At 33.5% G+C, this 26,249-nt stretch overlaps 11 non-coding genes across 11 annotated transcripts; 3 read left to right on the top strand and 8 right to left on the bottom strand.

Moving 5' to 3' along the window:
* Positions 1-336: 336 nt before the first annotated feature.
* Positions 337-462, bottom strand: TRNAL-CAA (transfer RNA leucine (anticodon CAA)). Its single transcript has 2 exons — positions 425-462; positions 337-381 (listed from the first exon to the last, which is right to left on the bottom strand). It is a non-coding gene; the product is annotated as a tRNA-Leu (tRNA).
* A 6,092-nt stretch (positions 463-6,554) lies between these two features.
* TRNAL-CAA (transfer RNA leucine (anticodon CAA)) lies at positions 6,555-6,684 on the bottom strand. Its single transcript has 2 exons — positions 6,647-6,684; positions 6,555-6,599 (listed from the first exon to the last, which is right to left on the bottom strand). It is a non-coding gene; the product is annotated as a tRNA-Leu (tRNA).
* Positions 6,685-7,102: 418 nt separating this feature from the next.
* Positions 7,103-7,227, bottom strand: TRNAL-CAA (transfer RNA leucine (anticodon CAA)). Its single transcript has 2 exons — positions 7,190-7,227; positions 7,103-7,147 (listed from the first exon to the last, which is right to left on the bottom strand). It is a non-coding gene; the product is annotated as a tRNA-Leu (tRNA).
* Positions 7,228-8,310: 1,083 nt separating this feature from the next.
* TRNAL-CAA (transfer RNA leucine (anticodon CAA)) lies at positions 8,311-8,440 on the bottom strand. Its single transcript has 2 exons — positions 8,403-8,440; positions 8,311-8,355 (listed from the first exon to the last, which is right to left on the bottom strand). It is a non-coding gene; the product is annotated as a tRNA-Leu (tRNA).
* A 668-nt stretch (positions 8,441-9,108) lies between these two features.
* Positions 9,109-9,238, bottom strand: TRNAL-CAA (transfer RNA leucine (anticodon CAA)). Its single transcript has 2 exons — positions 9,201-9,238; positions 9,109-9,153 (listed from the first exon to the last, which is right to left on the bottom strand). It is a non-coding gene; the product is annotated as a tRNA-Leu (tRNA).
* A 1,435-nt stretch (positions 9,239-10,673) lies between these two features.
* On the bottom strand, positions 10,674-10,800 carry TRNAL-CAA (transfer RNA leucine (anticodon CAA)). The gene is made up of 2 exons: positions 10,763-10,800; positions 10,674-10,718 (listed from the first exon to the last, which is right to left on the bottom strand). It is a non-coding gene; the product is annotated as a tRNA-Leu (tRNA).
* A 909-nt stretch (positions 10,801-11,709) lies between these two features.
* Positions 11,710-11,839, bottom strand: TRNAL-CAA (transfer RNA leucine (anticodon CAA)). The gene is made up of 2 exons: positions 11,802-11,839; positions 11,710-11,754 (listed from the first exon to the last, which is right to left on the bottom strand). It is a non-coding gene; the product is annotated as a tRNA-Leu (tRNA).
* A 189-nt stretch (positions 11,840-12,028) lies between these two features.
* Positions 12,029-12,158, bottom strand: TRNAL-CAA (transfer RNA leucine (anticodon CAA)). Its single transcript has 2 exons — positions 12,121-12,158; positions 12,029-12,073 (listed from the first exon to the last, which is right to left on the bottom strand). It is a non-coding gene; the product is annotated as a tRNA-Leu (tRNA).
* A 1,173-nt stretch (positions 12,159-13,331) lies between these two features.
* Positions 13,332-13,453, top strand: TRNAL-CAA (transfer RNA leucine (anticodon CAA)). The gene is made up of 2 exons: positions 13,332-13,369; positions 13,409-13,453. It is a non-coding gene; the product is annotated as a tRNA-Leu (tRNA).
* A 753-nt stretch (positions 13,454-14,206) lies between these two features.
* TRNAL-CAA (transfer RNA leucine (anticodon CAA)) lies at positions 14,207-14,336 on the top strand. The gene is made up of 2 exons: positions 14,207-14,244; positions 14,292-14,336. It is a non-coding gene; the product is annotated as a tRNA-Leu (tRNA).
* Positions 14,337-14,905: 569 nt separating this feature from the next.
* On the top strand, positions 14,906-15,035 carry TRNAL-CAA (transfer RNA leucine (anticodon CAA)). Its single transcript has 2 exons — positions 14,906-14,943; positions 14,991-15,035. It is a non-coding gene; the product is annotated as a tRNA-Leu (tRNA).
* The last annotated feature ends 11,214 nt before the right edge of the window (positions 15,036-26,249 follow it).

The following is a 26,249-nucleotide window of genomic DNA, read 5'->3' as shown; positions in this document are numbered from 1 at the left end:
CCTTATTTTAAAAAATCCGCATCTTTGGCTCGGAATCAATACCAAAATCCTAAAAGGAAGGTCAAAATCTTTGGATCCAAGTAAACCTGAATTTTCCTCCAAAAAGTGGAAAATTCTCGTGAAATGTTTACTATATTAACACATTAAAATTAACCTCTCATAACTGGACACCTCCCAAATTTGGACGACCGTGGTTATCAACTGTTTCACTGTAAATATAAAAAAGAAAACAATTGGAAAGAAAACACTTGTTTTCAATAAATTCGTTAATTTTCAGTATAAGGGAGAATGTCTTCCATATTTTTTATGCTTTACAAAACAACTCAAAATATTTATTGTCAGAAGTGGGATTTGAACCCACGCCCTCAGAGAGGACCAGAACACTCAATAGACACATTCTGTTTAAACAGAACAAGTTTTCACACTTGAGTCTGGCGCCTTAGACCGCTGGGCCATCCTGACTTATTGCTAATGACCAAATTGGTTTATATTTTTTTTTGCTTTAAACAATCACTCTCGTTTTAATATGCACTCAAAAAAATTATAATTATATCGATTAATCTTCCATACTAGACAAAGTACTATTGTAGGTGGTTCAAATAATGCACGCTATTTATCAAAATTTAAAATTATTTATTTTTAGAAATTGATAGCAATAATTTGAAAAAGTAAAAATTGAAGTGAAAAAATAATTTGACAAAAAACACAAAACAAATTAGATTTAAAAAATCAAAATTCTTGAGTGAGTTTCAAACGATGTCGTGTTATCATCGACGTAAGTTGGTTTAAGTCGATCCACTGTAACGTTCTCTTCGTTCCTACCCATTCGAATCTTAAAGTACTTTGAAGATCGCTCAGTCACTTCATAAGGTCCTGAATATTTGGGCATTAACGGCTTTTGAACTTTATCAATTCGTAGCCATACATGTGAGCAATTGTTTAAATCTTTGTTTAAAAATGGTGTGTTTTTGGCATGATTACTGGTCTTAGATGGTCGTAAATTGTCGAACACATTACGAAGATGTTGCAGATAATCTGATGGTTCTTGTGATGTATCAGCTGTATTTCGGAAGAATTCTCCTGGGAGATGTAAGCTTTCACCATATACCAACTCAGCACTAGTTGTACCAATATCTTCCTTTAAAGTTGATCGTATCCCTAGCATCACAACAGGGAGTGTTTTTGTCCATTGTATGTTTTTATGGCATGTTATAGCGGTTTTTAAAGTGCGGTGAAAACGTTCCACAATGCCATTTGCCTGAGGGTGGTAGGCGGTTGTATGATGTACTTTTGCACCTAGAAATGTTGCTATGTTTAAAAAATTTAGTGAAGTAAATTGTGCACCTCGATCTGTGTATATGTTATCCGGGCATCCAAATCGTGAGACCCAACCTGATATAAGTTATTGCATATGGTTACCGAAGTGATGTCTTTAAGTGGAATTGCTTCGGGCCAACGTGTAAATCGGTCGACAACAGTGAGTAGGTATCGATGGCCTTCTGACTGTGGCAATGGTCCCACAATGTCTATATGTATATATGCGAATCTGCGGCTTGGCAAATCAAAATTACCCAATGCGGATTTTGTGTGACGGTGTATCTTACACGATTGACAAGATTGACAGTTTATAGTCCATCGATTAATGTCTTTATTCATAGAGGGCCACACAAATCTGGAGGAAATAAGTTTCCTAGTTGAGCGGATGCCAGGATGTGACAGGTTATGTATATCTTCGAAAATATTTTTTCGAAACTGTCGAGGCACATAGGGGCGTGTTTTGTTAGTTGAAACGTCACAGTAAATGCTTTTTTTGCTATAAGGTATTTCCAATTTCTTTAGCTTTAGTTTTGTTTTGGAAGACAACAAGTTAGTGAGTTCTTCATCGTTTTGTTGAGCCAAGTAAATTTGATTGTAATCAATTGCAGAGTTTTCTGATATTCTGGAGAGGGTATCTGCCACGCTATTGTCTCGACCAGATATGTGTCGTATGTCAGTCGTATATTGCCCAATTAGGTCAAGGTGTCTCCATTGTCTGGGAGTTGACTTTTCTGAATTTTGGTTAAAAGCAAAACAGAGCGGTTTGTGATCTGTGAATAAAGTAAATTGTCGACCTTCTAGTATATGACGAAAGTGACGGATGGCTTCATAAGCGGCTAATAATTCGCGATCATACGCGCTGTATTTGATTTGTGAAGGGCTTAGTTTTTTAGAAAAGAAAGCCAAAGGTTCCCACCTACTATCAACCATTTGTTCCACAACGGCCCCAATGCCGTTATTGGAGGCGTCAACTTTAAGAGCCATTGGGGCATTAGGCTTGGGGTGAGATAGCATAACAGCTCTAGCAAACAACGACTTGTAGCGGACGAATGCATTTTCGGCTTCCATGGTCCAAATAACTGGTCTTTTATCTTTCTTTGTGACTCCTTTTAGATATTCATTTAAAGGTATTTGAAGCTCAGCTGCCTTGGGTAAAAACCGCCTATAATAATTGCTCATTGCTAAAAATTGTCGCAACTCCTGAATGGTGTTTGGTTTTGGGTAGTTTGTAATAGTTTCCACTTTTGAGTCTGTGGGCATTAATCCGGATGCGTTGATTTTGAAACCAAGGAAATTTATTTCTGAGAGTCCAAATTTGCATTTCGTTTGGTTTAAAATGATTCCATGATCTTGGAATCGTTGAAAAATGATCCTAAGATGTTGCAAGTGTTCTTCATGATTTTTTGATGCTATTAGTGCGTCATCCAAGTAGCAAAATACGAAGTCGAGGCCACGTAGTACCGTATCCATAAGCCTTTGAAAACTTTGTGCAGCATTCTTTAACCCAAATGGCATTTTAATATATTCGTATAAGCCAAAAGGCGTAATAATTGCAGTTTTTTTGATATCATCTGGAAAAATGTCCACTTGGTGATATGCCCTCACCATATCTAAAGTTGAAAAAATTGTGCAGCCGTTAAGTTTTTGGTTGCAATCAGTAACAAACGGTATGTTGTATCGATCTGGGACAGTTTTCTTATTCAAATCGCGATAGTCTCCACAGCATCGCCAAGTGCCATCTTTTTTGGGCACCATGTGCAAAGGACTTGACCATTCCGATTTCGACGGACGTATTATACCATTTTCAAGGAGAAATTCAAATTCTTTTTTAGCTGCCGCTAATTTTGTGGTGTCCAGACGGCGGGCCCTGGCATGCGACGGTGGACCTCTAGTTTCTATATGATGAAAAACTGTATGTTGTGGTAGACGTTGGAGGGCATTTGACATCCGATAAATATTTGGAAATTCCGATAGTAACTTTGTAAATTGACTATCATCTTTAAGAATTGCCGTAATACCGCCGGAGGATTCCTTTGTTATGGTAGCTTGAGATTTAATCATTGTTTGTCCGTCAACCAATTGATTATTTTTCAAGTCAGGAAGAATATGAAAATATGACAGAAAATCTGATCCGATAATTGCTTTGGTTACGTCAGCTATAACGAAGTTCCACTTAAAATTTCTGCGTAGACCAAGGTCTAAACAAAGAATACTAGTCCCGAATGTTTTAATTGGAGTACCGTTAGCCGCGAAGAGATTGACAGGTGCATTATTATTATTTGCAATTAAAATGGAGTTTTTACAGAATGATTTAGGAAGTACAGAAATGTCTGCGCCAGTATCTATTAAGAAGGTATTTTGTGTTTGGCGATCTTTAACAAAGAGGCGGCAAGAGTTTATTGCTTCGCATTCGGCTGCCGCAAAATCCGAATGCAATTCTATTTTTTTGGAAATGAGCAGGGCGCTATGCACTTAAGCGCCTTATCCTTGAAGTTGTTATGATACCAGCAATACTCCTTTCGGCCTCTGGATTTACTTCGAGATCTATTTCGTGATCTTAAAAATTCTGGTGAACGGGATCGAACCTGATCGAAACGTTTTTCAAGGGCGTCGATTTTATTTAATATAGCAGACATATCGTAGGAATGATTGTTCTCGATTCCAAATATTGATGGATTTAGTTGCTCCATTAATTTGTCTGCTTGTTCTGCAATGTCTTCCAAATTACCTTTGTTGCCAGTGAGAATTATTTTAACTTTCTCTGCCATCTGTTCATAGAATAACGCTCTTAAAACTGATTCACTAACCTGACCAGTTGCCGCATTGCGCATCATTTGTAAGTAATGGCTGGGTTTTTGATCACCAATGGCATTTCCCAATAAAAGACGCCTGAGTTTCTTTTCATCGGATCCTGTGAATGCGGAAATAAGTTTCTTTTTTAAAGCCTCGTACTTACATCCCTCGAATGTTGTAGCCATTATAATATCTGACGCGAATTCTAGTGTTTCCGGGTCTAAATTACAAATTATGTGGTCGTATTTAGTTTCACTTCTTGTAATTCGATTGACTTTGAATACCGCTTCAACTTGAATGAACCAGAGTTTAGGGTTTTGCTTCCAAAATGGTGGAATTTTTACGCTGGTTGTGGAGGCAATCTGAGGCTGTGCCTGTTGGAAAGCTAAAGAGTTTTGAAGGTCTGAGCCTTCTCTTCCCGTATTTTCTTCAGTCATAGTGTTCTTATGTCGGGGTCACCAATGTAGGTGGTTCAAATAATGCACGCTATTTATCAAAATTTAAAATTATTTATTTTTAGAAATTGATAGCAATAATTTGAAAAAGTAAAAATTGAAGTGAAAAAATAATTTGACAAAAAACACAAAACAAATTAGATTTAAAAAATCAAATTTAAAAACGAGTGTCGCCACACTATCTTTGAACTATGTTATTAGTTTTTTTTATTGTTTTCTATTTTCAAGACTATTCAAGTTTATTAGACAATCCCCCATGTTCCGATATTCGGAATCGCAAATCGCAAGAATTTATTTTTCTTATAACGAATACCATTAAAGTTTGATATATATGTGTCTCTAGTAATATATATACCTATATAAAAAAAATCTTTTAACTTCATAAATTCTGTTTCTATAGAACACATTTTTACACTTGACTCTCGTGTACTAAACCTACTGTTATTAACTATTCTTCATTAAAACAACGAAATTTTCCTTGATTTTCGTAAATTTTACGAATAACTTTTATGAATATTTTACGAAAAAATCCGCGTTACAATTTCTTCATAAAAAGTACGAATTTACGTAGAAGTTTCATTGCGGCATAAATTGGTCTCTAATAATGTACTTGAGTATTTACCTTTATTCAATTTTGTAGTGCATGCCTATGCTACTGAAAATTATTCAAAACTTGAAATTTAAAGTAGTTGTGGCGTTTTTCAAACTAGTTACACTAAAAAAATATTGACCTAATGTGGAAGATTATGCAACTTAAATTTTAGGACTCAATTTACGCAAGGACAAAATTCTTTAAAATAATGACATTTTAATTAAAAGAAAGTTTATAATCCTTGTTTCAAAAATTTTTTTTCATTAAATTTAGGACACAAATCTTGAAATTTTGCGTTCCTCTGTTATAGTTGTAAGTCTTTGAAGTAAGGCAAATGTTCATTAAAATAAAGAAAGACATTTTTCATTTAAAGAAATCGTCTTTAACTCAACTGACATATTGAATTTTTAAATTTAAGATAAAAACGCTTCAAATATAGACTAAGACTTATTTTAAGGATTTGCATCTTTGGTTTAAAGTTTTAGCATTCAAAAAATAGTTTTTACTTTGAAGTACTTGGGATAATTTGGATTTTGAAACTGGAATTTGTTTGTACATGAATAACTTTATTAATATATCGCCAACAGAGAATAAAAATTCGATGAATGAGATCTGTATACAATTTTAATTTTATTGATCCTAACTTTAAAGCCAGGAAGGCCCGTAAAAATGTCTTTATTTTAAAGAAGCTGCATCTTTGGCTCGGAATCAATACCAAAATCCTTAAATGAAGGTCAAAATCTTTGGATCCAAGTAAACTTTTTTTGAGTGTACTACAACAAATTTCACTTTTGACGATACATATTTTTCTAACAAATAGAACAAAAATTGTTCATGAAAAATACGAAAAAATACCAAAACTTTTCATAAAAAGTGGGAACCTTTTTCATAAAAAGTACGAACATTTGTCATATTTGTTCGATTTTTCTACCAAAACATTAAACGATTAAATTTTTATCAAGTCTAGTGAAATTATGGATGGAAAAGATCCAGGACATTGATTGCGATACATTTCATATTTCCAAATTAATTGATTCAAAAAAGTAACCATGAAAACAAGCTGGTTTTCAGCTTGAAAATTGAATATAGAACATACCTTAAAGTAAGAAACTTTTTTTATAAAAACTACGAAAATTCATCATACACCTATAAAGAACAAATTTTGTTTCGAATAGAAAAATAAATGAAACGATTTTTTTTTCATTTATTGGAGTTTTTGTTTATTCAATAGAAATATAAATAAAAAACTTCACAATTTTCACTGAGTATTAGATTGAAAAAAATAGTGCGGTGTTCACAAAGATTTCTTGTCCTTAAAACGCGAAATTTCTTTCTTTGCGTACTATGAAAGACGTATTTCTCTCTTGGAACGAAACCTTTCCTTGAAAAAATTTTTTTGTCAGAAGTGGGATTTGAACCCACGCCCTCAGAGAGGACCAGAACGCTCATATTTCGTACGAATTCTGTTTGAACAGAACAAGTTGTAACACTTGAGTCTGGCGCCTTAGACCGCTCGGCCATCCTGACATATGTATTATATAAATAATTTTAATAATTCAAAATTTTTGCCAAAAGTAAATAAAGGCAAACAATTTTTTCATAGATTTTGGAAAATTAATTAACACTTTGCTTAATATTGGTTTGATCAGTATTTCGTTATTTAATTTTATTTTTAATAATAATCTATATCCTTTTGATATTTTTCCATTTTATTTAAATGCTGATTGGAAATGAATGCTTAATTTATATATAAATTTAAACTTTTAGTCATCACAACACAATGTGTTTATAAATACTTAGCTGATACTAAAGTCGTTGTTTTATATACAACAAACTCATTTTTTTTTTATAATTATAACTTAATCATTCTTTCATAAATACAATTAATTTTATAGTTGGTTTTGCACCTAAATATTTGCAAAGGCAGTCATTCGCAAAAATGTTTTGTCAGAAGTGGGATTTGAACCCACGCCCTCAGAGAGGACCAGAACGCTCGTCTACAAATTCTGCTTGTGCAGAACAAGTTTTAACACTTGAGTCTGGCGCCTTAGACCGCTCGGCCATCCTGACTTTTGCAAATTCTTTTAGATTAATTCAATTGAATTATGATTTAAATTCTAACTTTGTCTGAATTCATTTGATTTGACGAATCCAATTTTTAGATCGAATTATCTGCGGTTCTCTACACAATACTTGATATAATTTGTACTCACGCTAAAAAAAATCCGCATGTAAACTAATGCTAAGTTTAACTTATTTTTATTGTACAAAAATTATTTATTTTACATTTTATTATTTTTTTCGAAATTTTCCATAGCCTAATTAAATTTTCCTTTTTTTTAAGTATGTCTCAATAATTTTATGAATTAAATGTGGGTATTAAGTTCAATGACCGTACACATAAATTCAATATGAACTAAAGCAGCGGGAAATTTTCGTACGATTCCCAAAAATAGTAAGAATGAACTACTGTATGGTTGAAATCGTCATGACTTGGCCCAATGATTCCTTTTAAATTAAATTTATATTTGTTTCTTCTCTGAGAGGCTATACTTTCGTGAACTGCGGTTAAAAAATATCCCGCTGTTACAACGCTTTGTGCAAATCTTAAAATTTGAAGTTCAATGTTTGTATATGTTAAGTTAGTTCATTCTTCTTATAAAACAGTTTACTTTTTTTTCGGTGCATTAAAAAATATTAAAATCATTAGTTGTAATGTACATCCAAGAATGCTCTTCTATAGATTGTTTAGTTTGTTAGAAGTATTTTTGAAGTGATATGTTATATAAAAACCATTTGTTTTACACTATTTAAATTGAACATTTTTATATTAAGGACAAATAAGAAACTGTGCATTTTATTTCACCTTAGACTTTTCGGCCATCCTGGCATATTAAAGTTGTTATTATTTAATTAAACTTATTTGTCGAATAAGTTATCTGGATACGACTTTCCAACGAACATAAGTTGTCCTGCCGCAACCTCAGTTAATTTTTTTTATTAACACTATATGGTCTTACAATGATCAAAATTATTTATGTTCTAAACATTTATGTACATAAATATTCTTACGACGCTGAAATAGCTCATATTCTTCTTTACTATAAACATTCCTTAACGCATTCCATATTCATATCCGACAAAACTATCGTTTGTCAGAAGTGGGATTTGAACCCACGCCCTCAGAGAGGACCAGAACGCTCATATTTCATACGAATTCTGTTTGAACAGAACAAGTTTTAACACTTGAGTCTGGCGCCTTAGACCGCTCGGCCATCCTGACACATGGAAGTAGTCAGGGTTTAATTAAATTTAACGTTCGAATAAATTCTAATAAGGAGATCGTGATGATCAAGATGTAATACTTGTGCAAAGATTTTTAGAAACCCATTTCGTTTATCCCTGTACTGCTAATTCATTCAAAATATAAATATTTTTATGATTTAAAATATAAATGAACTCCATAAGTGAGACAAGTGTCCAGCACTTTTCGTGGTCCTTTCTCGAGGGCATGGTCGGAAGAGGACTATATTAGGGTAGTTCTTACTTCTGGTGACTCCCTGTAACTTCTTCGTACTTTTATTCAGCTCATATGATTTCTGGGGATTTCCACGCGACCATTTGATTTTCGAAATCTCTCCTAGGAAATTATTAGCACTGCTCGAATCTGGAGATAGCCTTACAATCAACATCAGTTGTCTTGTTTCAACCATAGCTAATTTTTATTACTTATGTTATATATTTTTTCCTGCTCTTATCCTACTTATCAACAGTATTTATTGCCTTCCGTGTTGAAACATTGCAGACAACTATTTTGTTATGGAAAAATACATAAATCTTTATCTTTTTTCTCTGTTTTTATTTTTGTTTCTTACTCATCTATACTTTACAGGACCCTTACATATTATAGTTCTGTTGAGAAGTTTTTTTTAGCAATGATAAAAATTATTTTGTCAGAAGTGGGATTTGAACCCACGCCCTCAGAGAGGACCAGAACGCTCATATTTCATACGAATTCTGTTTGAACAGAACAAGTTTTGACACTTGAGTCTGGCGCCTTAGACCGCTCGGCCATCCTGACATATTAAAGTGATTAGAATTTTATTAGATTTAATGGTCGAATAAGTTCTAATGTAAAGGTCGCGATGACCACGATTTAATAATTAATGGTCGAATAAGTTCTAAAGGTCGCGATGACCACAAATTAAAAATTATGCCAAGAATTTTGCAAACATATTTCGTTGATCCTTATGCAGCTAATTTAGTGTATGGTTAAAGATATAAAAGATCTGCTTCCGCCAGACAAGTGTTCTTTCAGTAATTTTTCTACTCCTTCTATTTTGTTCACGTGGTCTAGATGAGGGAAGGGTCGAAGGGAGAATGCTAGTTCTCCTCTCAGTTGCCTTAGATTTTATCTTCACCGTATTAGTATTCGTATAGGTCCTACTTCTAGCCTTCAACTCTTTAGTAGTCTTATTGGGCTCATATAGTTATAGCGGTCTTCTATGTGACCGTTTCCCTTTCTAAATCTCTCCTAGGAGTTTATTAGTCCATTTCGAATCTAGAGATGACATTCCAATAAATATCAATTGTTTTGCAGCAACCTCAGTTAATTTTTCTATTTTATATACTTGCCTGCTCTCATCCAACTTGCATTAAAGGTTTTTATTGTCTCCCTAGTACACTAAAAAAAAAAAAGTTTACTTGGATCCAAAGTTTTAGACCTTCCCTTAAGGATTTTGGTATTGATTCCGAGCCAAAGATGCGGCTTCTTTAAAATAAAGACATTTTTTAACGACCTATGTGGCTTTAAATCTACGATCAATAAAATTAAAATTAGAATGCAGAACTCATTTATCGAATTTTCGTTCTCCTTTCGCAGTATATTAACAAAGCTATTCACGTACAAACAAATGCCAGTTTTAAAATTTAAATTTGAACAGATACTTCAAAGTAAACAGCGATTTCTTAATTCCAAAAAAACTTTAAACCGAAGATGCTAAATCCTCAAAATAAGTTTTAGCCTATATTCGAACCGTTTTTATCTTAAATTTAAAGATTCAATATTTCAGTTAATTTAAGGACGATTTCTTTAAATCAAAAATGTGTTTCTTTACTTTAAGGGAATTTTGCCTTGGTTTAAAGACATGCGACTTTAACGGAGGGATGCAAATTTCCAAAATTTGCGTCCTACATTTAATTTAAGAAAAATTTGAAGCAAAGATTATAAACTTTATTTTAATTAAATTTGCATTATTTTAAAGAAATTTGTCTTTAATATTTTGTAAATTGCACATCGTAAAATTTAGGTTGCGTAATCTTAAATATCAGGTAAATATTTTTTTCAGTGTAGAAACATCCGATACAATTTTGTTATTATGGGAAAATACCTCAATTTTTTTTTCATTTGTTTCTATGCTTTAATTTTATTTTCATTATGTTTTTCTTACCGAAACTAATCATATTATAGTTAGTTTTATTAATCTTTTTTTTTAATAATGTTACAAAAATTATTTTGTCAGAAGTGGGATTTGAACCCACGCCCTCAGAGAGGACCAGAACGCTCTATCGTACAAATTCTGCTTGAGCAGAACAAGTTGTGACACTTGAGTCTGGCGCCTTAGACCGCTCGGCCATCCTGACATGTGTGTGCTATACCTATACTAGATATGCTGTCGAATGACGATTAAAGCAAATCAAGCGATAAGAATAATCAGAAGCTAAAAATAAAACAGACAACTGTAGACTCAGTGGTTGGACATTGTGTCTGGCTGAAAAATTTTTGAATGTAAATAAATCACAAAATTGTTTTTGCTTTAGACTCGTGTGTTTGATAAAAGAAAAGTAAATTTTTTATGGAACTACACGTGTCTGTTAAGCAGTGTGGAATAAATTTAAGAATACATGTGATGAAATTAATAACGACAAATAGCACATCTAGACGAACAAATTGACCTAAGTATATCCTCGCCAAAAAAAGTTCTCTTATTAAAAAGAAATATTAAGTCCTTAGTTTTGTTGACCTGTTGTTCTAATTTATTTTTTTATTATTTCGGCTTGAGGTCCTTTTAATAAAAAAAAATATTAAGTTAAATAACTCAATTCCTCTAGGTGTTAATTGGGTTCTATTTCTTACCATTAATTCAATTTTAAATTAATGCAACAGATCTTTTTATTTAAAATTGAAATCAATTTTTAGTTAATAGTTTGACTCAATCATTTATAAAAATAATTTGACTTTAATTACAAAATTTAATTATTCATTTAAACTAACACTAAGAAATCAATGAACTTTTTAAGAGATTCCTTTAAAGACTTAACTGACCATAGAATGTCACGCTAATTTTGGAACATTTGAAGAGTTCCTAGTTCTGAGAAAAAGAAATCTAAATAGAGATATCTACATTAGAATCTGCTTACTTTTTTATATGTTATAATGGTATTATATACTCTTTTGACTAGTACATAACATTATCATTGCTACGTAAATACAAATAAATTACTAATTCTTCCCACCACTATTGGCCACGACAGTGATTGGAAAAAATTCTTTGTCAGAAGTGGGATTTGAACCCACGCCCTCAGAGAGGACCAGAACGCTCATATTTGATACGAATTCTGCTTGTGCAGAACAAGTTTTAACACTTGAGTCTGGCGCCTTAGACCGCTCGGCCATCCTGACATTTGCAAATTCAATGAAATCAGTTAAATCGAATTAAGATTTCGAGTCTATTAAAGACAAATTTTACCTCAATTTCATAAATATTTTTATGCATATATTACCTAGGACCCTGAGAAATTGTTCATATTCTGTTTTACAATAATTATATCGTCGGAGTATTTTAAATTTCTAAGAGACAAAACTATTGTTTGTCAGAAGTGGGATTTGAACCCACGCCCTCAGAGAGGACCAGAACGCTCATATTTCTTACAAATTCTGTTTGAACAGAACAAGTTTTGACACTTGAGTCTGGCGCCTTAGACCGCTCGGCCATCCTGACATATTAATGTGATTAGGGTTTAATTAAATTTAATGGTCGTATAAGTTTCCATGAAAGTATAGATTTAATAATCATTGATACCTACTTCACTAATCCTCCTCCTGAGTTAATGAATGACAATTTCGTAAATGATAAAATTGCTTTACGGTGCAATTTACCCTATAGTATCGCATAAAGTTGAAGTCTTTATAAAATTGGAACTTTCCTTACTCCTTATTTAGTACTAATCCTTTATCCGTCCTGAAAAGAAAAAAAATATAGAGGCCTATACTTTAGCTCCTCATAGATCTATGTCTCAATTTTTGTTGACCTAGGTGGTCAGAAAGGAAGATGCAAAGTTTATCCCATTTTTCTGAATGTTGGTGTTTCTTATAAGCCACAAAAGGATTAACTGAATTTGCAGGTTGTTTAGAAGTAACATAGTTTGTGAAAAATGTTGACGTATTTTACACACAGGAAACTATCTTATGGTAAAAAAATGAACTATTTCGTGCGAAAATTGAACTAAATTGTATTAAAAAGTTTGAGATTAATTAAATTATCGAAAATTTTCTAACATCACATGGATTTTTATCTACCATTTACGAAAGTACCGAAAAAATATTAAGTGCCAGATCATTACCATTTTATCCACGACGAAAAACGTCTTCTGTTTTAGCTAGCATTGAACCTATTTGTATGTCTTTGAAATTTTACTGGCATATAGTTCATAAAATTTTTGAGACATACTTGGAATAATTTTTTTTGGAATGGGGAATTTTTTTTTAAAAATTGTAAAAATAAACTAAAACATTTTTTTGTAATAAATTAGCATCAGTTTTACGACTGATATTTTTTCTGGACAGAATGTAAAAATAATATAATAAAAATTAGCTCATTACAAAAGAAAACAAAATAAAGAAAAAGACAAAGCATTTAGTTGGAAAGTTTGTTCTTTTCCTTTTGGAAAGGGAAATAAAGTAAATTTACTCGTATTTCAAACATTTTTACGAGATTTTGAAAATACTGCTATTTAATTAAATTTTTACTATGATACCACAAAACATGTCATATTTCTTTGCGTGTAGATACTGTACGAATCGATTCTCCGTACTCCTCTTGGATTATTTTTTAGTATGACACTAAAATCACGGAATTTAGTTATCATCACTGCACCATTTGGTTCTTTAAAATGTCAGGATGGCCGAGCGGTCTAAGGCGCCAGACTCAAGTGTTGAAACTTGTTCTGTTTAAACAGAATTTGTAGAGCCTTCTGGTCCTCTCTGAGGGCGTTGGTTCAAATCCCACTTCTGACAAAATAACTTTTTCTTGAAATTTGGTAAAATACCTTTTTAACCGCATTTGCTAATATTTAATTATTTCTTTAATTCATTAAATTTTATTTCAAATTGTGGTAAAACTTAATAATCATGCCTTAACAAAGTTACGTATAGTCTCTTGTTAAAATATGAAATAAATTTATCTTTGTCATTTACTCAAAAGAAGATGATATTTTAAAAGTAATTGTCCATTAATAATTTAACCTTTTGTCGGAAACAAAATCACGCAAATTCAATTTTAAACATTAAATTAATCATTATTTTTCCCCTATTATTTTTATGGCTCTCTTGATTGTAATTGCAATAAAAAAGATTTTGTAATCCATTACTGAATTTTTAATTTTTTTCTTTTTTTTGTTGAAGCAACACATTTTTGTTCATTACTAATCTCCCAGGAAGGTGAAGTCATTAATGAAATGTGTACAGAAGGAGAAGAAGAAGAGAAGAAATAAACTAACAAACATTAATTTATGTATAATAGCTGAATTACAATGTCTATCTGCTGCATTAGGCTCCAACTGAAGGTGAACTGGCAGCTATAGCATTAAATTAAATAAACATCGAATCAAAGCGCAATTCATAATTTCTATTGTAAATAAATTTATTTGAGGTAAAAAGAGAAACTGTGATAAAAATGAAAAATTATAGTTCCTCCTATGGCGTTGAAAATTACAATTGCAATTTTTATAGATAAACTTGAGACCTAAAATATGTACGTACATATACACTGTCAGGATGGCCGAGCGGTCTAAGGCGCCAGACTCAAGTGTCACAACTTGTTCTGTTTAAACAGAATTCGTAAGAAATATGAGCGTTCTGGTCCTCTCTGAGGGCGTGGGTTCAAATCCCACTTCTGACAAACAATAGTTTTGTAGGATAGAAATGTGGAATGCGTTAAATAATGTTTATAGTAAAGAAGAATATGACCTATTTCAGCGTCGTAAGAATATTTATGTAAATAAATAGTTAGAAAAAATATCTTTGGTGCGAGAACGATGAGAGCAAGAAGATATATAAGTAATAAAAATTAACTAAGGTTTATTATAAGACCATCTTCTAGATCCGAATAGGGTTAATAAAAGCCTCAAACCATATGAGCCAAATAAGACTATCAAGAACAGGAATGTGATAAAATCCACGAGAGTTGAGAAGAGAATTTAACGTCAACCTGCAACTTCAACTCTCGTCTAATCCAGGTGAACCAACAAAATGGAGGAAGGAGCAAGAAAAATGCTGATCCAACACCAGTCTAACCGAAATAGTTCTTTTATATAAAAATTGTTATTTTATCAATTAATTATGATGTTCTAAATTGGGAATATAAATATCCCTAATTCTTTGCACAAGTATTAAACCTTGGTCATCACGATCTCTTCATTAGAACTTATTCCATCAAAAAATTTAATTAAAACCTAATCACTTCCATATGTCAGGATGGCCGAGCGGTCTAAGGCGCCAGACTCAAGTGTCAAAACTTGTTCTGTTCAATCAGAATTCGTATGAAATATGAGCGTTCTGGTCCTCTCTGAGGGCGTGGGTTCAAATCCCACTTCTGACAAAAAATTTTACTAGGCGCTTTATGGCATTATAAAACAATATGGAAGCGATTTTTTTTGTAGACCAGGTAAATATTGAAATGCTCATCCATTTTGGGATTAGAAAACAAAAACAAATATAAATTATCAATAGTAGTTTTATTGTTATTCCATATATTCCCCATTACGATCTATATAATTTTGCATACGTTTGAATCAATTGTCGAAGCACTTTTGCAACTCTGATTGAGGTATTTCCAAAACATTCATTCTAAACGCATCAACCGCTTCTTCAGGTGTAGAGAAACGTTGACCTCTCATTCTAGTTTTTACATACGTGAATAAAAAAGAAGTCATTCGTTTCCAAGTCAGGACTATACGGCGAGTGACCCACCAAATCGATGTTTCTCTTATTTTATTTTTTACGTACGTGAATAAAAAAGAAGGCATTCGTTGCCAAGTCAGGACTATACGGCGGATGACCCATCAAATCGATGTTCCTCTTATTTTAGTTTTTACGTACGTGAATAAAAAAGAAGTCATTCGTTGTCAAGTCAGGACTATACGGCGGATGACCCATCAAAACGATGTTCCGAGTGCTCAAAAAGTGCCGATGTGTGAGAGCTCGCATTGTCGTCAAGAACAGTGATGAACAGTCTTCGGCGGTTGGTTTCTTGGATGACAGCTGGTAAACAAATGGTTGTGTCCAAATTGACTGTTCTGCGTTATTCTAGTGATACGATAGCGTTCGGCGGTTGGTTTTTCTGATTTATTGGATGACACACTGAAAAAAAGTATGCCCGGTTCCAAAGATTTTGTCTTTAATGTAAAAATTTTGGTATTGATTCCGAGCCAAAGAAGCGGAGAATACAAGTAAGGATACTTTTAAGACACAATTCTCTTTTAAATTTAGGTTTTGTGTTCTTGCTTCTAGGAAGCAAATTTTAATTTTTCGCTTTTTCAGCTTTTTTCTTCATATGGTATCAAAGTCCTTTAAAAACGAGTTAACGACAACTTTATTTTCCAAATTCAGACTCGACTTCCAGTAAAAATTATGCTATGTTTCAAGTAAAAAACGTCTTTAAAATAAAGTGTTGAAAAACATGTCCTATATTTGAACGATTTTTTGCTTTGTAGTCAAGATGCAAAAAGACAACAAATTTAAAGACAATTTCATTAATTTTAAAGAAGTTTTCTGAATTATTAAAGTCAAGTTGACCTTAGCCCAAAATTTTTCTCTTTCATGTTATGATACCCAGTTTTAAGTCAAATCACTTAATTATAAGGACAATACGACTTCATTGAAAAGTTTATCGACTTTTGGACAAGGAAAAAAATCTTTATATTAGAGAAATGCGTCTTCTACGCTAAACAAAATTTGCATTCGTATTTTAAAGACATGAAATCTTTGAACTCACGACAATATTTTTTTCAGTGTATAACCTCAAAAATGTTAAGGTAGAACTATCAGTTGACAGATTGCTAAACAAGGGATGCCCAATCCCGATATATAATAAGCGATTTTAATTTTTTCGTTTTTTCTCTGTTTTTTTTTCTTTATGTGCAATTAACCCTTTCACTACCGATGTCCATTTAGAAGGACATTCGAAAAAGAAACCAAATTATATTTTCCCACTTAGTTTCGGTTTATTTCTCGATGCTATTTTAAAGTAGAGGCTTTAGTCTAAATAACATATAAATATTGTCTATATTGGTGAGGTCTAAAATGCATTTTTAAAAACTTCTTTAACAATAAACGAAAAATGCGAAAATTTGAGACAATTTTTGTACTGTATGTTTCTAGTAGACATTTATACAAAAATATATACTTTACGGGTTCTTTTTTGTATTTTTCCTCATACTTTGAAAGATATTATATGCCAAATAGCGCTTATTTCCGTAAGGGCATTTGGTCACAATTCATGAATCAAGTTTTCAGAACAAGCCCATATAGCTCTTGAAGTAATTGAGGTAGGTTTTCAAAATGACAATTTTTGTTCTACATGGTGTTAGTACAAGTAAAAACAGAAGAAAAATAACAGTTTTTATCATTAGGTTTATTTCGGTAGTGAAAGGGTTAAAGTCCTTTAAAAACGTGTTAACGACAAATTAAATTTTCAAATTCAGACTCAACTTTAAGTAGAAATTATGCTATGTCTCAATTAAAAATCGTGTTTAAAATAAAGTGTTGAAAAACGTCTCCTATTTTTAAACGCTTTTTTGCTTTGTTGGCAAGATTCAAAAAGACATAAAATTTAAAGATTATTTCTTTAATTTTGAAGAATTTTTCACAATTACTAAAGACAAGTTGACTTTAGTCAAACCAAATTTTCTTTCAGTTTAAGATACCCATTTTTATTTGAATCACTTAATTATAAGAAAAAAAAAAATACTTTATAAGAAAAGTTTATCGTCTTTCGGATAAGGAAAAAAACTTTATATCAGAGAAATGCGTCTTCTATGCTAAGCAAAAAACGCATTCGTATTTTAAAGATATGATATCTTTGGTCTCACGACAATATTTTTTTCAGTGTATAACCTCAAAAATGTTAAGATAGAACTATCAGTTGACAGATTACTAAACAAGGGATGCCCAATCCTGATATATAATAAGCGATCCTCGTAGCACAGAGCGTATTGAGGAAACACTAATATCTTTCTTACACAGATATTTTTTTCTGAAATTAATTGATCGAATAAAAATTTTAAATGAATTTGCTTCAATCGCGAAACTGATTTATCACGACGGAACTATATAAAGGGTGATACGGTCAAAATTTGGTCATGGGAAAATGCGTGTAAATCGATGAAATCGTTTATTTAAAAAATCAAATTAGATTTCTTTTTCAAGTTCAATTAGTATAAAATTCAGGAAAAATATTCAGTTAGGCTTTCGCTTTTCCAAATCCGAATTGCCTGCCATCAGATTTTGTACAGCCACCTTGTCCACCTTCTTCGCCGCAGAAAGCCAGTTTGCCTTGAACTGCTGCTCGTCCTTAGCAGTTTTTTTGGTCTTCTTTAGGTTCCGCTTGACAATAGCCCAGTATTTCTCAATTGGGCGGAGCTCTGGCGTGTTGGGAGGGTTCGTGTCCTTGGGAACCACCTGCACGTTGTTGGCGGCGTTCCACTCCATGGCCTTTTTTACCGTAATGGCAAGATGCCAAATCCGGCCAAAACGGTACGGAACAACCGCGTTTCTTCAGGAAAGGCAGAAGACGTTTATTCAAACACTCTTTCACGTAAATTTCTTGGTTGACAGTCCCGGAAGCTATGAAAATGCTGCTTTTCAAGCCACAGGTACAGATGGCTTGCCAAACCAGATATTTCTTTGCGAACATTGACAGTTTTATGTGCTTGAAAATATCTGCTACCTTTCCCCTTCCTTTTGCCGTATAAAACTCCTGTCCCGGAAGCTGCTTGTAGTCGGCTTTGACGTAGGTTTCGTCGTCCATTACCACGCAGTCAAACTTCGTCAGCATCGTCGTATACAGCCTCCGGGATCGCGCTTTGACCGTCGTATTTTGTTATCATCGCTATTTGGAGTCACTACCTTCTTGTTAGTCGATAGTCCGGCTCGTTTTTTGGCTCGATGCACGGTTGTAGACGATACACCCAGCTTATTTGCGGCATCTCGGAGAGAGAGGTTAGGGTTTCGCTTGAAACTACCGGCAACTCTCTTTGTCGTCTCAGCGGCTTCCGGTTTTCGATTTCCCCCCGATCCAGACTTCCTGGCTGTCGACAAACGTTCCCCAAACACTTTAATTACATTTGTAACGGTTGATTTGGCAAGTTTTAGCGATTTTGCCAGCTTTGCGTGCGAGTAGCTCGGATTTTCGCGATGCGCGAGCAAAATATTGATACGCTGCTCATCTTGCTTGGACGGCATTTTGACAACTGAAGAGTGAATTCCAAAATCAAAATAGGAGCAACATTCTACACACCGTGGTGCAATGGTTAGCATGCCCGCCTTGCATACACAAGGTCGTGGGTTCGATTCCTGCTACGACCGAACACCAAAAAGTTTTTCGGCGGTGGATTATCCCACCTCAGTAATGCTGGTGACATTTCTGAGGGTTTCAAAGCTTCTCTAAGTGGTTTCACTGGAATGTGGAACGCCGTTCGGACTCGGCTATAAAAAGGAGGTCCCTTGTCATTGAGCTTAACATGGAATCGGGCAGCACTCAGTGATAAGAGAGAAGTTCACCAATGTGGTATCACAATGGACTGAATAGTCTAAGTGAGCCTGATACATCGGGCTGCCACATAACCTAACCTAACCTAACATTCTACACACACACACCTTCAAAATGAGGGGTGTTCAGGTTTTTTAAATGCAAAATTGAAAGAAATACGTCAAGTTTATATTGACCAAATTTTGTCTGTATCACCCTTTATATAAATATAAATATACCTAATTAGAAAATGAATTGATTTCTAATATATTTTTTTTTAATTGGTTCAATTTAAATTTTTATTGTTTTTAGCGCAAAAGTCAATTAAAACAACTTATAATTTATTTAATTACATTTTTTTACCGATGAATAATATTAAATTAATTGAAAATAAAAAAAAAATCAAATTTATTTTTCATTTGATTAAAATGATGATTTGATTAAATTGTAACAGTCAATTTTTTTTGATTAATTGACCTTAAATCAACAATTTTATTGGAAATATGTTTGAAGCCTCGGATGTACATTATCAAAAATCTATTCATTCTCGCTTACATAGCATTCGAAAATTCTCTTTGAGTTGTTTCAATATTCCTTTAGAAAGCTCTTTTCCTAATGTAGAAACTAAAATATTCATCCATGATGTAACTTGATTTTAAAAAATGGTCTTTCTAATCACTCGTCGCTTTCACAATAAAATTTATAGAAAGTTTTTATCCTTCGTTATGGCTACTTTTTTATGGCCTTATAGTTTTGTAATCATTTAAGTTTACCGAATAGTTGGTGGAATTTTTATTTTAACTCGTACTGAGGCTTTTATCGTCAAAATTAAATTCCCTTTATTCACTTGGAGTTAACTCGTTCAATGAACTTGAATAATTGTCAATGGAATTTAATAGCAGGTTTTATTATAATATATAAAAAAAAATATTCTATTTAAAATGCCACACCTAATATACTTGATAATATGTACATCAAACAACAATATTATCTACTTTGAAATATTTCAAATAAATCTGTGGATATTTGCATACGAATATCTGTGGGAGTTTTTCTTAAATATTTTCTCCTTACATTGACTAATGAACTCAACCACTTGCTTGAAAAGAGCAAACAAGAATTTGCTGTCATTGACTGACCATACTATGAATGAGTAATTTCAAGTTTCATTCAATCTCCTCCATCGTTATGGTGGAATTAATTAAGATAGCAATATCAAAAAAAAAACAAAACAAAAAAAAAAAAAACACAAATGACAAGTTTATATACTATATAACTAAAAATAGCACGAGAGAAAAAAAAGTTTATTAACCCAGTAAACTTTTAAACAAAAATGAAAAACAAAACCCGCAAACAAAATTTTAGCACAACTTGCTACAAAACCCAGCCGTTTTAAGAAAATGAAAAAAAAAAACGCAAAAAATATCATTAGGTCATAGTCGACACAGAGGCAGAGACAGACGGACGGACACATAAGGTGTTAACATGACAGCAATAATAAAATACAATGCAATGGCAAACCAATAACGATACAACTTGCTATACAACGAATAAAATGCTGCAGACAAAAATTCAATAAAAATAATTTAACGCCACGGGAGTAGTGTACACAGTGAGTACATCAATGTGAATGCATGAAGAAACGCAAACTAAGCAGTCCATCTATCTCCATCTTAGGCTAAAAGTGACTAAGTCAAAATTAAAAGAAAAGAACAGTGGCTTCCATTTTAAAAATAATGTAAATATAATTGCAATTATTTTAAAATTATTGCTTTATTCGAATCGATGTGACATAGTAAATGTTGCAAATTAAATAATTTTCTTCAGAATCGTTTCTTTTAATCGACTTCACATTTTTTTACTATCAATGGGCATGTATGTTACCAGGCAGATCGATGCTCTACATCTCCATTCGAGTCATCACACTAACAATGATACCAAAAAAGCCATTTACAGTAGTTTAATTGCTGCGGCTTCTGGTGGCCTGAACTCAATCGAAATAAAAACCAATACAAGTGATGTAAGTTTTTTTTTTTTGAAAAATGACTGTATATTCATTTTCCAAGATGGAAAATTTGCCAAAAAAGCATACGGGAGGCAAATTCATTTTCGTGTGACATACACTCAAAAAAAGAGTGAACCTATATGACACTAAATCCAATTTAATTTTATTTTAGTTCGCGGAATTATTATGTTTTGAGAAAGTTTTCTTGACTTTAATAAATTTTTGCGTATATTAGTTAAATGAAGTACACTCAAAAAAGTGATCTCTCTATTTCACTAAAGCCAATTCAACTCTATTTTAGTTCATGGAATTATTATATTTGGTGCAATTTTTCTTTACTCTAATCATTTTTTGCGTACGCCCAATACCGCCTTTAGGCTTTTAGTAAAACACGCTTTAAGACAACAAAAGTGGCTAAAATAAAAATAAAACTTAGTTAAAACTGTTCATGAGGCTTTGCAGCATATACTAAAATTAACCATATAAACCTAGTTTTCTTGCTTTTATATCGTTAACATTGAATATTTAATCAGCTGGCAAAAAAATCTGGGGCATTAGAGGGTTAAAAGAACTAAAAATTGGGGAAAATTATACACAAATCAAGCCTAAAGATTTACTAAATTCGTACTTCTCACAAAATAGTTCATACTTCGTATGACATTAAAGACATTCTTGAAATTTTGAACTTTTGTTGAAGAATATTTACTTATTTTTGTGATATCGGCGTGGTGTCAGCGTTTGTAATATTGTTTAGTTAAAATTTTCGAAAGATAATCTAAATTTTCTAAAATCAACCAAAAGTTTCCTACCTGGTGGGTTCACTTTTTTTCAGTGTAATAAAGGGTAAAACTTATATAGAAATGAAGCATAAGGATTTGCTAAATTCGTGTCTCCCACAAAATAGTTCAGAATTTAATTTTTTTATTTTTGCAATTTCGAACTTAAATTTATTCCTCCAAACTACGAAATTATTTTAAACAAGCGAAAAAAAAATAATAAGTATGTCTAATAAATTTTCTTGAATTTGTTGACGAATAAGGTTGGCTGATAAGTCCCCGGTCTAACAAAGAAAAACACATTTTTTTTGTCAAAATTCGTTTTTATTATTCAACATAGTTCCCTTCAAGAGCGATACAACGATTATAACGACCTTCCAATTTTTTGATACCGTTTTGGTAGTACTCCTTCGGTTTTGCCTCAAAATAGGCCCCAGTTTCGGCGATCACCTCTTCATTGCAGCCAAATTTTTTCCCTGCGAGCATCCTTTTGAGGTCTGAGAACAAGAAAAAGTCGCTGGGGGCCAGATCTGGAGAATACGGTGGGTGGGGAAGCAATTCGAAACCCAATTCATGAATTTTTGCCATCGTTCTCAATGACTTGTGGCACGGTGCGTTGTCTTGGTGGAACAACACTTTTTTCTTCTTCATATGGGACCGTTTTGCCGCGATTTCGACCTTCAAACGCTCCAATAACGCCATATATAGTAGTCACTGTTGATGGGTTTTCCCTTCTCAAGATAATCGATAAAAATTATTCCATGCGCATCCCAAAAAACACAGGCCATTGCTTTGCCAGCGGACTTTTGAGTCTTTCCACGCTTCGGAGACGGTTCACCGGTCGCTGTCCACTCAGCCGACTGTCGATTGGACTCAGGAGTGTAGTGATGGAGCCATGTTTCACCCATTGTCACATATCGACGGAAAAACTCGGGTGTATTACGAGTTAACAGATGCAAACACTGCTCAGAATCATCAACACGTTGTTGTTTTTGGCCAAATGTGAGCTCGCGCGGCACCCATTTTGCACAGAGCTTCCGCATATCCAAATATTGATGAATGATATGACCAACACGTTCCTTTGATATCTTTAAGGCCTCTGCTATCTCGATCAACTTCATTTTACGGTCATTCAAAATCATTTTGTGGATTTTTTTGATGTTTTCGTTGGTAACCACCTCTTTCGGGCGTCCACTGCGTTCACCGTCCTCCGTGCTCATTTCACCACGCTTGAATTTTGTATACCAATCAATTATTGTTGATTTCCCTGTACTGAAAAAAAAGCATGCCCGGTTCCAAAGATTTTGTCTTTACTTTAAAAATTTTGGTATTGATTCCGAGCCAAAGAAGCAGAGAATACAAGTAAGGATACTTTTAAGACATAATTCTCTTTTAAATTTAGGTTTTGTGTTCTTGCTTCTAGGAAGCCAATTTTAATTTTTCGCTTTTTCAGCTTTTTTCTTCATATGCTATCAAAGTCCTTTAAAAACGAGTTAACGACAACTTTATTTATTAAATTAAGACTCGACTTCCAGTAGAAATTATGCTATGTTTCAAGTAAAAAAGTCTTTGAAATAAAGTGTTGAAAAACATGTGATATATTTGAACGATTTTTTGCTTTGTAGTCAAGATGAAAAAAGACAACAAATTTAAAGACAATTTCAAATTTAATGAAATTGTCTTTAAATTTGTTGTCTTTTTTTTCTGAATTATTAAAGTCAAGTTGACCTTATCCGAAACATTTTTTCTTTCATGTTATGATACCCATTTTTAAGTGAAATCACTTAATTATAAGGACAATACGACTTCAGTGAAAAGTTTATCGACTTTTGGACAAGGAAAAAAGTTTTATATTAGAGAAATGCGTCTTCTATGCTAAGCAAAACTTGCATTCCTATTTTAAAGACATGAAATCTTTGACCGACGATATTTTTTTCAGTGTGGGGCAGAGTCCGGAAACTCATTATCAAGCCAAGTTTTTGCTTCCACCGTATCTTTTCCCTTCAGAAAGCAGTATTTTATCAAATCACGAAATTCTTTTTTTTCCATTTTTTTCACAATAACAAAAGTTGCTTCACAAAAGACGCTCTATCTCACAAACTAATTGATTTACAGACGTCAAATTTTGACACGAATCATTTGAAGGTTGGTACTATATAAAAATAATATGCATTTAATACTAGCGACGCCATCTATGTGTCAGACCGGGGACTTATCAGCCAACCTGTTATGTACCCTCCACCATGGATTGCGTAGAAACTCCTACGATTGCGTAGAAACTCCTACATCAAAAAGCTTGTTTCGTTCAGAAGTTAGCGTGATTTCAACGGACGATGTGTTACAAACGGAATGACAAAGTCAATATATCCCCCATCCTATGGTGGATGGTATAAAAACATCTCCAGATATAGGCTAAGATATATTTTGTGGATTTTGCATCTTTGACGAAACATAAACTAACACCAACATTTTTCCAATTAAAATTTTAAACAAATTTTTAAATTAATCAAAATCCAATCACAAAAATTAAATATCAAAATATCAATTAAGTTTTTAATTGGTCCAATTATTTGTTTTATTTGATTGATGTTGAATCTATAATTTTTGTGAATGAAGAAATCTCAATTAAAAATTCATTGTATCAATTAATTTCGTAATTGAAGATAATATTTTTTTCTAAATAGGACTTTAGGTTAGGTTAGGTTAAAGTGGCAGCCCGATTAAGATTCAGGCTCACTTAGATTATTCAGTCCATTGTGATACCACATTAACTAAAAGTACCTATTACATATGGACACTTCTAGTTTTAACCGTTGAACCTTCTCGATTATTTTCTTCTGTTGAACCAACCAGATTGTTCCAAAAACATTAGCAGACTTAAGTTAACGTTAACGTTTTCCAGGTCAGCCAGTAATCTGAAGCTATATGCCACTAAAATTTGCTTACGCCTTACACAAAATGCAGGACACTCATACAAGAGGCGTTTTATTGATTCCTTTTCCTCCGCATCATGACAGCTCATACAATAGTCATTATACTTCGCACCAATAGTTTTTGCAAAATCGCCTATCAGGCAGCGACCCGTTGTAGCAGATATCAGGAGTGAAATCTGGCGTCTCGAGAACACTAGCATATCTAGTGTGCGGTTTAAGTTTAAATGGGGCCATATTTGCTTGGTGTCGTTACAACCCTTACAATTCTCCCATCGAACATTTGCCATCATGACAGCCTTCTCACGCAGTAAGAGCTTGCAGGTAGCCAGAGGCACACCAACAGATTCTAGTTCCCCTGGAATATGTAAGGTAGTTCCTAGCCTTGCTAGCTCATCTGCTTCGCAGTTCCCCGGTATGTTCCTGTGGCCAGGCACCCATATTAGGTGAATATTGTGCTGCTCAGCCATCTCATTGAGAGATTTGCGACAGTCGATGGCCGTTTTCGAGTTTCAGGAACACAGAGTCCAAGGATTTTATTGCAGGTTGAGTATATATTAATGCCAATATTGCGTGGAGCATTACTTCTCAGCCAATTCACCACTTCTCTTATTGCTAATATTTCAGCCTGAAAAACACTACAGTAATCAGGAGTTTGTTCCTGTCTTGCTGAATGCACCTGAGATACACAAGCACGCCATACGCTGAACTTTGTCTAAACTTGTCGGCTGGTGAAGTGCCGGCCACCAGACTACAACACCATATAGCATTATAGGTCTAACCACTGTCGTGTATAGCCAATGTACAATTTTTGGTTTTAGTCCCCACTTTTTCCCTATTGCCTTTTTGCACGAGTATAAAGCTACCGTTGCTTTCCTCGCCCTTTCTTCAATATTAAGCTTAAGGTTCAGCTTCCTGTCCAAAATAACGCCAAGGTATTTTGCACACTCACTAAAGGGAATTTCAATACCCCCTAAGGAAATGGGCCTAACCGTGGGAGTTTTGCGATCTTTGCAGTACATGACTAGTTCTGTCTTTGCAGGATTTACCCCAAGACCATTATCTTTCGCCCATTTCTCAGTCATCCGGAGGGCTCTCTGTATAATATCTCTAACTGTTGATGGGAATTTTCCCCTGACTGCTAGCGCCACATCATCTGCGTATGCCACCACTTGTATCCTTTCTTTTTCTATGGAAACCAGAAGGTTGTTTATAGCAACATTCCAAAGAAGAGGTGATAGAACTCCTCCTTGAGGAGTGCCTCTGTTCACATACCTTTGTATGTTTGCTTGTCCTAGTGTGGCTGAAATGCGTCTCTTCCTTAGAAGTTCGTCTAACAGCCTAAGTATACCTG

Source organism: Haematobia irritans, chromosome 2 (genome assembly GCF_050003625.1).
Source record: "Haematobia irritans isolate KBUSLIRL chromosome 2, ASM5000362v1, whole genome shotgun sequence".
NCBI classification, from domain to species: domain Eukaryota; kingdom Metazoa; phylum Arthropoda; class Insecta; order Diptera; family Muscidae; genus Haematobia; species Haematobia irritans.
Note: the sequence above shows the minus strand (reverse complement) of the source record. Positions and strands in the feature narration are given on the sequence as shown.